At 40.8% G+C, this 16,482-nt stretch overlaps 2 protein-coding genes and 1 pseudogene across 7 annotated transcripts in view; 1 reads left to right on the plus strand and 2 right to left on the minus strand.

Annotated features, from left to right (window-relative positions):
- TBC1D16 (TBC1 domain family member 16) overlaps window positions 1–16,482 on the minus strand; it is a 435,866-nt gene that overhangs the window by 339,554 nt on the left and 79,830 nt on the right. The window lies entirely within an intron of this gene.
- STUB1 (STIP1 homology and U-box containing protein 1) overlaps window positions 1–16,482 on the plus strand; it is a 402,469-nt gene that overhangs the window by 26,234 nt on the left and 359,753 nt on the right. The gene's annotated exons all lie outside the window — the stretch shown is intronic.
- Window positions 948–12,879, minus strand: LOC137239480 (uncharacterized; annotated as a pseudogene).

Consider the following 16,482-nt stretch of genomic DNA (forward strand, 5'->3'; position numbering starts at 1 on the left):
TTTGTTTTTGGCACTTTGAAATTAATTGTTTCATGATCCGAAATTCTATATTCAACTATATTTTCCGACCTAACTTGATCATTATTACTAAAGAGCAGAGTTCTCTGTTGTTCTCGTATTGAAATTAATTCTTTGAATCATTGCCCTTTGTGCGAATAAACTTAATAGGTGTTTCGAGTATGTTGACGATATATTCATATTGATGTTAAAATCTCCAATTATGATATTATTGTCTGATTCCTTGACGTTTTCAGTCAGGATTTCATCTAAAAACGAAATAAAGTCGGCGTCACTGCTACTCGGTGAGTGATAAAGTACACCAATTTGCTATTTTAACGCACATTTTTTGATTTTTATAATAATGCACCATATATTCATGTTAATGGCTATATTGCAGACTATACTAAACTCTAAATTTTCACTGGCCTTATGATGAAAGCCTTTGCATTTAAAACAACAAATTACTTGGACTGCATCATACACTCTGCACCGTTCCCAGCCTACATTTATCCTTTCTCCAGCTAGTATAATCGTGAAAGCTTCTACGTCCAATTCCAGTACTGCGTTGTAATACACATTCGGGCCCTTTTTCTTTTCATTCTGTTTTATAATTTAATGTCCGTTTGAGAAAGGCACGCATTTTGTCGTTTAATTCTCTGCGCCAGTTCTTCACTATCATATTTAAAATTTATACCCGATACAACAACTGTCGGTTTCACTTTCTTAGGGATCTTGACCTCATAGGCATTTCCAAGATTAGTCTCGATGGCATTTTTAATTTTATCTCGTTCTTGATCATTTTTACTTTCAACTATCACTACCCCGCTTTGCCTAGTTACTATATTCGTTATTTGCAGCCTTTAGGGTCTACTTTTGAATTAAGGTCATTTTTTGTCCTTTCCGCATCTTGTTTTTTGCTCGGTTTCACTATTAGTGGATGATTTTTTTTATCTCTGGCAACGCTTCTTTTTTTGTTTATTACTTGTTGTTGTATTCGATAATGATATTTTTGCTTCTACATTATTGACATTCTGCTTTAGTTCATTGAACATTTTTTTGTTTTCGCTGCTTATTGCTTCAATCATTTTCTTATTGTCATCTTTGTTAGTTTTTAATTCGACACATACCTGTTCACTGCTTCGCTTAAGGCCTTCTGCTATTTCCCGTATTTTATTAACCTCTTTTACACTTTTTTCACACGATTCTTGCGCTTTTTGCATAGCTCTAATTCTTTCACTGAAAGCTGTTTCCACCGCTTGTAGAAGATGCTTTATTTCTTTTTCGTTCTTTCTAAGTGCATTGTCAAATTCACTTCTATATTCTTGTAGTTGTTGTCCATTTTGCTTCACTACCATTTGCATGTCTTTTAATATGTCATCTACATTATGTACATACTGTAGACAGTCAGTACACATAAATCTTAGCATTTCACATTCTTGCAGTTTATAAATGCTTTATTGATCCAACCCAGAACATTGGTCAGGTGGTAATAACTACCACACACCGCTTCACATCGTATATTGGCCACTTCTCCACGTATCGAACTTTTACACTTGTCGCACTTTTTTCCATTTTGGTTTAAGTAACTTGCATACATATATGTGCATACATATGTACATATGCATGTAGCCACTAATGCAGGTGCAAATGTATGCATATGTCTTATTTATATTAAAAATTGATTAATTTAGACTTTATTTTATTTAGTGTCACAAATAAGTTTCCTGAGTCTCTATCTCTTACATTATGTAATATTTTTATGAGGTTTTACAATTTTACAATATAAAATTCAAGGAGCAAAATTAAACACGACCGTTCGTTTTCGCGCCTCAACATCGGTATAATCCCAAAAAAATTATCTAGAAAGCAACCCAACAATTTTGTTGAGTTTTTAGTTTTATTTTAGATAAAACTCCTTTTCCATATAAATTTCATAATTTTCCCACCAACCAATTTTAAACTTCTCTATCCTGCGTATCATTTGGATGGTTTTCGCTATCAATTATAATTTTATACCCTAAATATTCTAGAGACCTTTTTGGCGAACTCAGTTCTTATTCTAGGCAGTCTTATATTATTGCAATTTCTAGTTCCATAAATGTGGATTTCATGATTATAATGTATTTTAATACTCAGGTAATTCGGTAACAGTTCTAACTTAAGTTGGTGTATAAATTTCAATGTGAAATAACTAACTGACTGTTTAATACTAAGCCAGTTTAATCTATTGAGCATTACAATTTTTGGCGCTCTTGGAGGACATTTTAAAATAAATCGCATTGCCTTGTTTTGCTGTATTTGAAGTTTCTTAATATATATATCATTACTTAATAGCAGAATAGTAGGACAATAAATAAAGTGCGGTTCAATAATTGAACGATAAACCAATATTTTATGACTTTGACTGATGTGTTTACATGTTCTATACATGAAGCCTATTTTCTGTGCAATTTTCCTTTCCAGATAAGTTACATGCTCTCCAAAATTTAGATTATCATCAATCAAAACTCCCAAATACTTAATTTTGTCTACTCTTTGGATTTCCATGTTTTGTTATGGTTACGCATCTACTACGGGAGCAGCAAGGAAGGCAGTCGGCATGATGTAGTGGTGCACAGTGGCTAGTAATGTCATGCATTTAAAATAACCGTCAAAAACTGACAAAAAGCGCAGAGACGACTCAAAACGCTTGAAATTCAAAATAAAACGACATCCGGCGGAACCGGATGCCACGGACAGACCGTTGAAATATTCAAATATGAAAATTCAAAAAAAAAAAAATTAAGTAAAAAAAAACAATCTAATCGCAAAAAAACTTAACCGAACCGGAAATGACCGGTTACCCAAACGCTGGAAATCAAAATTGTTTAGGCAGGATGCCTAACTTTTCCGCACCTGATTGCGATCCCCCCATACAACTCTGCAAATCGATACCCGATACTCGACTTAATTTATAACCACCCACACCATCACCCTCATACATGTGCATGCATGTACATGCACGTGTATGTGTGCTTTTTGTCAGCACTCATGAATATGTGCATGTCGGGGTTGATGTATGGGTGCCTTTCCCCTCCAAAACGGGGGATTTTGCGGGTCAACGGTTGTAGCTTGCAATACAACCGGCCTCTGTTGGATTCTAATAGCCAACCAGCTAACATCTGCCGCCAGCGATCTCCACTGTTTTTCAACAATATATTCAGGTAGTATTGTACCCAACCAATTTATATAGTTATTCAATAAACCACATATATTATAACGAGAAATCTCGTCTATTTGCTTATTTTCTATTCCATACACATATTCCCACTGAGATCGACCCCGGTGCGCCGACCTACCTCCAGGAGCACACGCACCCCGGCCGAACATTTGGTCCTTTCTCACCATGAATTTGAAATACAGCACCTAAATTACAGTCCACAACATGAGATTATAGCTGACCGCACCAAAATTGCCATTTATCAAAGAAATTGTCACAAAAATTTATCCGGAAAAGGATTTGCCACAATCAACAAAAAGTCTATTATTTCATACCAGCGTGCAAAAACACTGAGAGATCAAGCCATCTTGCCACATCAGCGCCAGTATAAGAATCACCAAAAGAGTTCAAAGTAAGTGCAATATTTCTTGCCACATTTTTTTTTGGTTAAAAGAACAAATAAAAAGTGCGAAAAATCAATTTAAAGTGCCATACGTGATTGTAATTAACCGCGAAAAGTGTGAAAAAACTGTGTAGTGCCAAAAAGGAAAATAAGTGCAAACGCGTTGCATTAACGTCGTTTAAGATTCCTTGTGACTATCTGGTCTGTCCCCTCACCAGCGGTAAGGCTCTCCAGACACAGCACAAGGAAGAGGTACACATAACCTCACTTTCATATAAAATTTCACGCCATTCGATTGTGGCAAATTTAAATTTTTCTTTTTGCATCACGTTAATTTCACTAGTTTCCTAATAAATTTTTGTTACACAGTTTCCTCATTTTTCGCACAAGATTTATTACACGTTTTTACACTTTTCGTCGAGTTTTTATATCAACGCGCGCACTTATTTTTTATAATAAAATTTATTGAAGTGGCGAGTGACCCCCTTTACTTCGCACAATACATATTGGTGTTGATTCCCCCTGCTCCCTGTTTTAAGGCACAAATAATCTGCAAAGTCAGACAAAAATAAACAAATTACGAGTAATAAATTAATTTTGCGTAATTTTAATAGTTGTTGGTTGGGTGATTCGCTCAGGTTTTCAAAGTTTTATATCCCTTGATTAATTTGCTCTCCACCTTTCAACCATGAACATGGATTCTTCCATTAGATTGGCCGATCGAATAATCGAATTCGAGGCCGATTTTAATGATATCAACGCGGCTCTGCACACTATACACACTCTAGCAATACAGCAAAAAGAGTTGCAAGCTAAGTGGGAAAAGCAGAGAACGCCCTAGAGGAGTTGCTTGGCTCTGACACCCTCGACGCAAAGAAAATTGCAGCGGTCAAGATCAAGCATAAAGCTGCATATGCCGTATTCTTGCGATGCATGTCGAACATGGCTGAACTTCAAGCCAAATTGAAGCAGGAAAGAGATAGTCAGGTTCGACCTGAAGGAGAGCGTGCGCGTGAACACAGTATCCGCCTGCCAGCTTGCGATACTGAGGTATTCAAGGGCGACTACCTATCTTGGCCAACTTTTCGTGACCTGTTCACGGCCATCTACAAAAACAACAGTCGCCTAAGCCCGGTAGAAAAGTTGTTCCACCTTAACCAAAAAACCCAAGGTGAGGCGAAGGACGTTGTCAAGAAATGTCCTTTGACAAATGAAGGCTTCGAAACAGCCTGGAAAAACTTATGTGAGAGATACGAGAATAAGCGGATTCTCGTAAACTCACAACTACAAATTTTGTTTAATCTAAAAAAAGATAGATAGCGAGTGCGGCAGCTCAATCAAAACCTTACAGCGCGACATAAATAATTGTTTAGCATCCTTAAAAACACATCAGATTGACGTTTCAAATTGGGATGCGATTATTACTTATTTATGTTCGACAAAATTACCTGAGAATACGTTGGCCCTATGGGAGCAGAGCATTGACCACAATACGGACATATCCAAGTGGGAGGATATGGACAAATTCTTTTCAAATCGTTTCCAGACACTTGAAACCGTGTCTGGTTTTACAGGAAATGCCACTTCTAAAGTTCAAAAGTCGAAACACGTCGCGCCAGTCGACGGAAAACCCTACAAAAAGACTTGGTGCTTTTCAAACAAAAGTAACCAAGCAAACAACAAAATCAATGTGTAAAATGTGCAAATCTGCGGAGCACAGATTACGCAACTGTTCACGTTTTTGCGATTTAAACCCGGTAGAAAGTATTAAATTTGTCAAATCCACAAATGGTTGCCTGAATTGTTTATCCCCAGGACACACAGGGACGAGGTGCACCAGTTCGTACAACTGTTCCAAATGGCACTCTCGTCACCACACGCTCCTGCATGCGGACACACTTCAGCAACCGGCGGTGCGCAACCCTTTCAAAGATGCGGATAATACCCCATCAACTTCGGTACAGGCACGGAAAAGACAGGAATCGGGACAAGCACCTTCCTCTACGAACAATAATGTCAAATCCTGCCATGCAAATTCCAGCACAGGTATGCTATTAGGAACTGCTCGCGTCCACATTCACCATAATGGTACCGACTTCTCCGCGCGGGCATTAATTGATTCTGGGTCTGAATGTTCCTTTATAACTGAAAGACTGAAACGCAGAATCAATTTGCCAGCGAGGAAAATGCATGCCCATGTTTCAGGCATCACAAATGCGGTATCAGCTCAGGTGAAAGAAGCATCCAACATCGAATTACGTTCACCAGTGGATCCTTGCTTCAGCCTGACTACACCCGTACTAGTTCTAGCGAAACTCACTGGGAATCTTCCATTCTGCCATATCAACGCAATGACTATGCAGGCATTCCCAGACTTGGTTTTGGCAGACAAGAGGTTCTACGTCAATGAAGACATAGACCTCATACTTGGTATAAAAAAGAATGTGCTAAACACAATTTTAGCCCAAGAGACAGTGTTCGGTTGGATACTAACCGGTCGTATCGAATCACCGAATCCAACGAAGAGCATTATGTCTTTTTACAACGAGGTTGCGTTAGACAACCAACTCAAAGTGTTCTGGGAGGTAGAAAATGTATCAAAAAATAAAATATTAAATGAAGATGAGAGGTATTGCGAAAAATTATTTAAAGAAACAACGAAACGTGATGAAGATGGAAGATACACCGTATCACTACCATTCAGGCAGGATTACCCTAATAATATTAATTTAGGACCGTCCCTGAAACGCACATGCTCTTAATTCTTCCGGAATGAGGGGCGGCTAATTAAAAACCCAGATTTAGGTAAAGAATATGTTCGAGTGTTGTCAGAATATGAAACGCTCGGACATATGAGAAAATTAAAAAAGAATATCCCATCCGACGATTCGGATCATTACTTCCTGCCCCACCACGCCGTTATTAAAGCAGAAAGTACCACTACAAAGGTACGCGTAGTATTTAATGCCTCGAGCCCTACGGCCAACGGTAATAGCTTAAACGATATTCTCCTCCCAGGCCCAGTTCTACAAGCCGATTTACCCATCCTAATCCTACGATGGAGACTATACCGTTTCGTATTCAATAGCGACATCGAAAAGATGTATCGACAAATTTGGGTGAACGAAAATCACACCAAATTTCAACGTATTGTGCATCGCACTTCCCCGAATGACCCTATTAGTCTTTACGAATTAAAGACGGTTACCTTCGGAGTGAACTGCGCTCCATATCTCGCGATGAGAATGCTCCTACAACTGGCAGACGACGTATCAAATTCACACCCTACAGCGGCTAACATACTGCAAGAATACATGTATGTAGATGACGTGTTAGCGGGTGGACATACGATCACATCGACCATTAAAGCCAGAGATGAAATTCGTCAAGTCCTACACTCAGCGGGCTTTCCACTTCGCAAATGGACATCCAATTCAGAGGACATTCTAAGGGACATCCCCAAAGTAGACCTGCTCAGTGAAAACTTCCTGGCATTCGAAGATACCAGTTCAGTTAAAGCATTAGGCATTCGATGGATTGCCCACTCCGATTTATTTTATTTTAAAGCGGGGACGCTGGACAACCCGGAAAACATTACGAAGAGAGCGATACTATCAGCAATCGCCAAACTCTTCGATCCCTTAAGATGGCTTGCGCCAATGGTCATTGTGGTAAAAATACTCATGCAGAGTATTTGGCTAGAAGGCACCGCTTGGGACGACCCAGTATTGACCAGTACGCTGGAAAAATGGAAAACCTTCACCGACCAATACCATGAAATCGATAAAATCAGGATACCTAGATGGGTCAACTTTTCACCAGGAACCGACATCGAGATCCATGGATTTTGTGACGCATCCGAGAAGGCTTATGCAGCAGCCGTCTACATACGCGTGAAAACTGATAACCACATCTGGACGAACCTGCTGCTAGCAAAAACCCGAGTAGCCCCAGTGAAAACCCTGTCTCTTCCACGATTGGAACTTTGCGGAGCCGTACTGTTAGCGGAAATCACCGAATCAATTTTCAGAAACCTTAAATTGGGACCAGTGAGAGTTCACCTTTGGACGGATTCAACTATCGTCCTCGCATGGATAAGGAAACCGCCCTATTCTTGGTACACTTTCGTCGCACATCGGATCACCAAGATCATCGACATGGTCGGAAATAAGGACTGGTTGCATGTAAACTCAGAATCTAACCCAGCAGATTTGGGTAGCAGAGGATTACCTGCGTCTGAATTGGTCAACAATTCGTTGTGGTGGCAGGGACCTTCTTGGCTGCAAGAAGACACTTCCCAATGGCCAGCACAAGAAAGTGACTACATCACCTCCGTAGAGGAAAAGAGGGCGAAGACCTGCGCAACAACAACAGTAAATACTACCGATGTTCTCCAACGCTTTTCAGACCTACCTAGGGCTTTACGGGTGCTCTCATACGTTATGAGGTTCTACCAAAGAACTCACCCCAAAACAAAAAAATCATTTCAGGTCGAGTCACCTTTAATCTCTCCTGATGGGATCAAATCAGTAACCCAACTCTTAATTAAAATCTATCAGAAACAACATTATAGTTCCGAATATAATGATCTAAAGGCCGGAAAACCAATTGTATGGAAAAGTGCAATACTCTCACTTAATCCCTACCTAGACCAACATGGAATCATTCGGGTAGGAGGGCGACTCGGGGCGTCAAAGGACTTAGCTTTTAATGAACGCTACCCAATCCTCCTCCCATACAACTGCCGGTTATCCCGTCTGACAGTCCTAATGTTTCATCAACAAAGTCTGCATGGGGAAAACCAACTCATGTTACGTCTGATACGCACCCAATATTGGATACCTAACATCAAAACCATGATTAGGGCAACAATTCACAATTGCAAAGTTTGCACTATACACCGAAAGCGTGCTCAGACCCAACTTATGGGTATTCTCCCTCGCGAACGCACGACTTTCAGCCGTGCTTTCACGAATACTGGAGTCGACTTCGCCGGACCCTTCGACATTAAAAGTTACCGCGGCAGAGGGTGTCGACTATCCAAATGTTTGCCTGTTCGTGTGTTTTTCCACACGAGCAGTTCATCTGGAGGCCACTACTGACCTCAGCACACAATTATTTCTTACGGCATTTGCCCGGTTCATATCTAGGCGCGGATGCCCAAAAAATATGTACTGCGACAATGGTACGAACTTTGTCGGAGCGTCACGATCCTTACGATCAGAATTCAAGACCTTTATCTCACAAGCGCGAGAGAACGCTGTCTCAAAGTACAGCCACCAGTCACTCACGTGGCATTTCATCCCTGCGGGCGCTCCTCATATGGGAGGGCTGTGGGAGGCTGGAGTGAAAAGCTTCAAAAGCCATTTCAAAAAGATAGCCTCACAACACAAATTCACCTTCGAGGAATTCCATACCCTCTTGTGCCGCATCGAGGCATGCCTGAACTCGCGGCCGCTCAGCCCGGCATCCAATGACACAACGGACCTAGAGCCACTTACCCCAGGTCATTTCCTCACTGCCAGCCATCTACTGGCTCCGCCAGAGCCGGATGCTAGTGAGAGCCCTGCCGCGATGATCAATCGGTGGCAGAAACTCAAAGCACTACATCACACTTTCTGCAAGTGATGGAAACCAGAATATCTCACCGAGATCCAGAAACGATACAAGTGGAAACATCCACAACCTAGTCTAAAACCCGGAGACCTAGTTGTTATCAAAGAGGACAACCTCCAACCCAACGAGTGGAGAATGGGGAGAATCGTCAACACACACCCAGGCTCTGATAACCGTGTGCGTGTTGTTGACGTTCATACAACCAGGGGACAAATAACTAGACCAATTACGAAATTGGTACTCCTTCCGTCCCACGACAAGGAGGATTAAATGTAAGGGGCCAAATGCCGCCTTACAAAACCCCAAAAACCCAAATTCTATTTCCCCCGACTATCTAAAATCAGAGGCCCACGTGGTGATAGCATGGAAAGCATATTACGGAACCCGCGTCTTCGTGTCTCTATCCCTAAGCCTGTGTTTCTCCCGAGCCATATATTATAATCAACCCCCCGGTCTCGTAATAGGGCGAGTCTACCGGAGGGGAATCCTAAAACGTACTACGCGATGGCAAAGGGGAAAGGGAGCGCGGGACATAAAGACGCGTTTCAACCACGCGCCGTGATGCCCCGCTATCCCTAAGCTTGTGTCTCTCCCGAGGCCCTAATTATAATCAACCCCCCGGTCTCGTGATGTTGCGAGTCTACCGGAGGGCGATCCTACATCTTCTTTTGTTTGTTCTCTACCCCCGGTCTCGTGTCGAGTCTACCGGAGGGAATCCTAAACCTGACTACTGGTGGGCAATGGGGAAAGGGAGCGAGACGCACGAAGACACGGGAGAGCTTACCAAAAGCTCAAACAAAGCATTTTTTTCTATGTTTTTTAACAATACTAACCGGGGGCCCCTGAACAGAAAACCCCACAATTCACTCGCTCCCCCAGAGCGAGGACACCAGAAAATCCCCAAGGTCACCCGCTCGCCCCGAGCGAGGACACCAGAAACTATCCCATTCACTCGTTATCCCATAACGAGGACATAATAAAAGCCTACCGCAGAAGGGCGAACCGATCTGCCACAGAACCTAAAGGCTTTCAGCCCATTATCTTTGTTAATTTCCAAAAATCTAACCCAAAATTCACTCGCTCACCCAGAGCGAGGACACGAGAACCCTGACGCAGACTCACGGTCTGCCACGGACGCCAGCTTCTGAAAAGGATAATTACTTGAAACCAATGTTACATCATTGGAAGTATTGACATTTGCAAATAGTGGAAGTGCCAGCTATTTGTCGATAAGAGCATACGTCGTTGAGGTTCATCAACTAAAAATCAATGAACATCCTTTCAGATTTTGACGCACATACTACTGCACATGTGCGGGGTACCTATGACCCGACGTTCATAAACGTTTTTTTTTCGCGGTGCTTCCCTTGACATCGCCATATGGGCGAACATTGTTTCAAATTGAATCATATGATCTGGCATCAACTGATTTGGACACACATGATATGACGTGACTTCATTTAATACGATTTGCTATGATTTCTCACGTGATATACTTTAAAAAGCTTTGGTTTTGGTTTAACATGATAATATGGGATCTAATATCTCATCTCTGCTTAGTTAATTTACTGATCTTAGCGCTATAATTTTTACATTTAAAAGCATTTTCATACGCATTTTGTCGAACTTTCCGACCTGTTTAGATATTTCATTATCTGACGCTCAATCATTCCATCCGTCAATGACGATGTTAACAGATGCGCCGTTTTATACAGCTGTTTTATTATAAATTAACTGACCTAAGCTCTATAACTTTTACTATAAAAAGTTTTAAATGCATTTTTCGAGTTTACTTGATCTGATATCTGATTTAGTTTGACATTTTCTGAGTCGTGATCAGATATGTAGCCATCTGCTAATATGATTATTTCATATGATACTTCCGATGCGACTTTTTTTTTAAGTTGTGTTCAATTTCTACATTTTTCAAATCAATATTTATTCGCACAATTCAATTTTTTATTGGTACTAAAGAGTTTAATTTGAAGGGCATATAATTGTAATGTAAATCCGCCTTATAGGTCACAAGCCAACCTAATAAAACCGCACTGCGTTTTTTTTTGCGCACGCAAACAATCGGCGTTTTTTGCCCCAACGCAAATAAGCATGTGTTGCGACAATGTAAAGCATGTGTGCAAACGTCAAATAATAATGTCACGCAGAACAAAAATTGGAAATCGAGTTAGGATTTCACGCAGCAAATTCAATTTGGCTTGCTCTCAAACAAGTTGTATGTGCATGAGACATTTTTGACTGAAAATGACTTGCGTGCGTTTACATTAGGTTGGCTTGTCAAACCGTTTAAAAACCAGTATAAAAGAACTTATTATAAACTAACTTGGTCGTTTCCACCAAATTAAATTCGACTTACGTTCTTGGTCGCAATGTCGGTCCAATCGCTAATGCATCTCGGTAGTTTGAGGAACGTGATTCTTGATCTGCAATTGTTTGTGTAGTTGCCTCGCATGTATTTCCTGTACACACCTGCAAATTTCAAAACAAGACTGAGAAACTAATTCGTCATCAAACTCAGTGCTACTGGGTGTATAATTACCTGGTCAACGAGTTCTTTCCGATAACGGTCAGATATTAATGATGCTTCAGGTATTAATGTGCTCAGAGTCCCGTAACCCAGCTTGTGTGGGATGTGAAAGAGAGCAGACACATAATTGGAACGTTTCTCTTCTTCGCAAGACGTCATAAAAGCAGTCACAGCTACTTCACCCACTGCAGCACGTACAAAAAACATGCGTATGCCATCCATACGATTTGCTGTAAGCATCTCATTCGGGTTAATATATTTTACAGCCGTAAGCGATATACTATCCGCACCGATAGTGGGATATACAGTGTGCACACCATTAGCATTGACGATATTCAAACGTCCATCTTCGCGAACGGTAGCTATCTCCTTTTCATACGTTGAAATACCAGTGCATGGGGCTGCATCTCCGCTGCCATCAAATTTGTGGAAAATGTCACTTTGCGGTTTCTGCTTCAAAAGATCTTCTTCAACTGCGCGCTTTACCTCTAGTATGCTTATACGACCATCCGCACCGCCTACTGCACAAAAATCATTTCCTATGAATTCCATGCCCGTAAGGTCGCTATTAAAGGATTGCTTGTCACTGCACTGTGGTACAAATTCATTAAAGTCATCGGCGTATTGATTTTGCTGCAATCTCCACATGCGAACAAAATTGGATGGATTGGTATGTCCCAAGTGCCAGTCAAGAACCTGGCGCTTGCTTCCACCTTGTCCAGAAGCCATTGTATTTTGGATATTTTCTCCGAAACGGAAAAAAAAGTATTTACTCTTGTGTCCATTGAAGTTTTATTATAAAACAATCTTTTTATTTCGGTACAAAAACCAATGGCAAAAACACTAATATCAAGCCACTTTTGTCTATTTTAGGTTAGGGAAAATAGCATAAGGCATATCTCCTGCCTCTTTCATTCCAACCAGCTGGTAAAATTTCGGAGCCAAGATCATCTTGTGTTAACGTTTTTCTGTTGGGAAAACAATGCGACTGCTTTTTAAAACTATTAACTAGAAGATCGTGTCATATACCCACATCCTCACCAACTCCAATGCATAGCATCTTATAATGCTTTACAAGCGGAAAATATGCCAATGTTATCTAATACATCGGCCATTTTATCCAGCTTGTTCAATCGTTTATATAACGACTCCCAATGAAAAATAAAAAATAATAATAGTTGGCGTCTACGCCGCCACTAGGTGCAGAGGATCCTGCTCGTCCAGTCGACATTTCTGCGTTGTGCTCAAAATTTTCTTCGTATGTCACCAAAATGGTGATGAAGCATCGTGCAGTGGCATTGAAAAATCTATTACTTGACCTGAGTTGAATGCGAATATACTAATTATCAAGTGAGTAATTCACAGCCCACTTAAATATACCAATTTATATGTATGCATGCACAGACTGCTGCAGCATTGCTAGCAGAGGTATAGAATAATTTGTACGTCCAACTTTGGGGTGTATTTCGTTTCTTAAAAAAAAGATTTATTGTTCTGCAAACCGATGCACAAAAAAATGACAACTCACTAGCCAAGGCAAAACCGAAAATTTCCGAATTTCGCTTCTTGCTTTGGTACTTTTTCCGGCAGTTGTTTGTTTAAAAGGAAATTAAAAATAATTTGGGCAATGGGATGGACGCGAGTATCATCTCCACGCAATTGCACGTGGTTGCGCGGAAGTTTGTTGCTGATTCGTGGGCATAGTGTATAACCTCGATGATGATAATCTAATTTACAGACATTTGGGTCACACGTGAAGTATGCGAGTGCAATTCTTTCCACATCCTGTGCTGTGACTGCCTCTAAATGTATTAGTATCACTGTGACGTTGAAAAAAAACCTGCAAAGAAAGAATTATTAATAATCAAATTCCCAATTATATTCCCAATTTATGAAGCACTTACCTTTTTGTCTCGATATGCGTACGCACGCCTCGCGCTCTAGGAGATGAAGAAAACGCAACGGGAAAAAATCGTACGATGTCATCCCGTTGTCACAATTCATGGGAATTTCCATTCAATATACGTATGTAAGTATGAATGTTCCCGAGCATTTTTTTCTCGTTTTTGCCTTTGCAGCTGGTATGCTTATACCAGTGCGTGGACGTTAAATAATTAAAATGTTGGTAGTGGTAAATTTCACCAATGTACCAAAATGTACACAAAATAACCGATTTCGGCATGTTATTCGAAAAATTATTCGCACAACAAAAGGAGATAACGATAGCGCCAAAAGTTATTTGCGTGCTATTTTACTACACTTATTTCATAAACAAATTTATTTCCTTTTGAATTTGTGCACAACTTTGTTCAAATTTGGTGGGGTTGGTTAGTGCAACCGCCTAATGTTAGTTGGTTGTGCTCAGCAATTAAATACGTTTACCAAATGATCGCAGTCTTTGTTTTTCAATGGGAAAATGATGAAATATTGGTAGATTTTGGCCCCTGGTGATAGAAGTAGTAAAAAACGAAAACGGGTCAAAAAGTTGGTCTATCTATCAATTAAGTGGAAAAGTCCGTGCACTGGCTGTTCGTTTGCTTATACCAACGTATGTACATGTATTTGCTTATTTTTTTTTAGTGCGGCGCCAAATGATGCACTCTGGTACCGAAAACCCGCAAAAGAAACAAAAGCGGGGTCGGCTTTTTTGGCCCATACTGACACCTCGGGCAGTCCGAAAACATACTTACGCACAAAAATAAAGGCAGAAACCTCATTCAAAATGAATTATACCCTCATTCAAAAAAACAAAAAAAAAAACAAAAAAATTGTTTTTTTTGATTTGTTAATTTTTTTGCCGTCGGTACTGCTTGTTTTTTTGGCTGGGGGCAGGACTTGTTGTTTTTCAACAACAAACATCACAAACAGTCATTATAAGGGCTCGGTACAAAAACAATCTGAGCCCCGAAATTAAAGAATCCCGACACGACAAAGTCCCGAAATTGGAAAAAGTCAACTGTTTCTACTGGCTTAGTGTGCTGCTGCCCCAGTGACCTAGTTTTTTTTCAAGGGCAAGCAAATACATATATGTATATATATTCGCACGCCACAAACTCACCATACCAGCTATCAGCTGACCAATAAATACACGACAGGGATGCATGTTACATTTAGCATAATGGTACGTGCAGATAGAACGCGTCGCGCAGAACGCATGGCCAATCTGCAAATTAATGTCAGGTGAACGTAAATAACGCATCTCTGCTTGGCAAAAATTGTATTTAATAATATGCTTCGCATATGCACCTAAATTATCTATCCTAACATACGTTTAGTAATAAAGCACCTTCGCTTCACCCAACCAACCTCACGGCCGCTCGCCCCGGTACATCCATAAAATGCCACAGTTGCCTTGAGAGCGATACGACACGTTAGACGCTGGAACGGAGACCTCGGCCTCTTCGTCCAGCCCAGAAAAACCTCAAAACCCTCGAGTCTGGAACGGAGACCTCTGCTCTTCGTCCAACCAAAAAACTGCAAATCTGGATCGGAGACCTCGGCCTCTTCATCCGGAACAAAAAAAAAAACAAAGAATAACAAAAAAATGGTGCCATTCTGGAACGTAGACCTCGGCCTCTTCGTCCAGTCTTCCTGGCCATCGACTATACATATATTACGCTCTGAATTTCTATACTTAAGAATTATGTATAATTCAATGGCAAGAAATATTCACTTATGTCTGTTCATAACCGCTAACTTTTCATCCTAGCTTAGGTGGCATGCTGAGCAAGTCGGGAAGGATTCTCGGCCACCCGCCAAGCTGGCGAACTCCTCATCTAGATTAAGTGTAGTGTGTAAGTCTTATATTCATTTTTCTCGTTTCAGCGGAGGTCATTGGCTGAAAACGATGTTGCGTATCGCAAGGGGGGCCGACATGTTTAGGCATCCGCACCTGATTGCGATCCCCCCATACAACTCTGCAAATCGATACTCGACTTAATTTATAACCACCCACACCATCACCCTCATGCATGTGCATGCATGTACATGCACGTGTATGTGTGCTTTTTGTCAGCACTCATGCATATGCATGTCGGGGTTGATGTGTGGGTGCCTTTCCCCTCCAAAACGGAGGATTTTGCGGGTCAACGGTTGTAGCTTGCAATACAACCGGCCTCTCTTGGATTCTAACAGCCAACCAGCTAACATCTGCCGCCAGCGATCTCCACTGTTTTCCAACAATATATTCAGGTAATATTGTACCCAACCAATTTATATAGTTATTCAATAAACCACATATATTATAACGAGAAATCTCGTCTATTTGCTTATTTTCTATTCCATACACATATTCCCACTGAGATCGACCCCGGTGCGCCCACCTACCTCCAGGAGCACACGCACCCCGGCCGAACAAAATAAAAAAAAAGCTGAAAATTAAAAGAAGTAAAAGGAAAATAACCAAAAATAAACAGGAATGGGCCGAATATAACTTGAGGTCACCGCGGGTGTTTTGCGACGCCCGGTGCATAGCCCACCCTCAAGACCATGGCCACCGACGCACCTAAATATTCAGTGGCCCCTTACCTGTATGCCTACGTGCCTTCTAAAAGAATGTAGACGCCAGCATTTCCATTTTAATTACAATTTATTTATACATCTTTGAATTCAAGGCATTACCTAATATAATATACTATTTCGAACATATGTATGCCGTTTTAATAAGGGCACTGAGCTCGTTTTATTTTCTATTCTTAGGTTGACATATTTAATTTGGTTACA

The sequence above is a fragment of the Eurosta solidaginis genome, chromosome 2, assembly GCF_040869045.1.
Source record: "Eurosta solidaginis isolate ZX-2024a chromosome 2, ASM4086904v1, whole genome shotgun sequence".
NCBI lineage: Eukaryota > Metazoa > Arthropoda > Insecta > Diptera > Tephritidae > Eurosta > Eurosta solidaginis.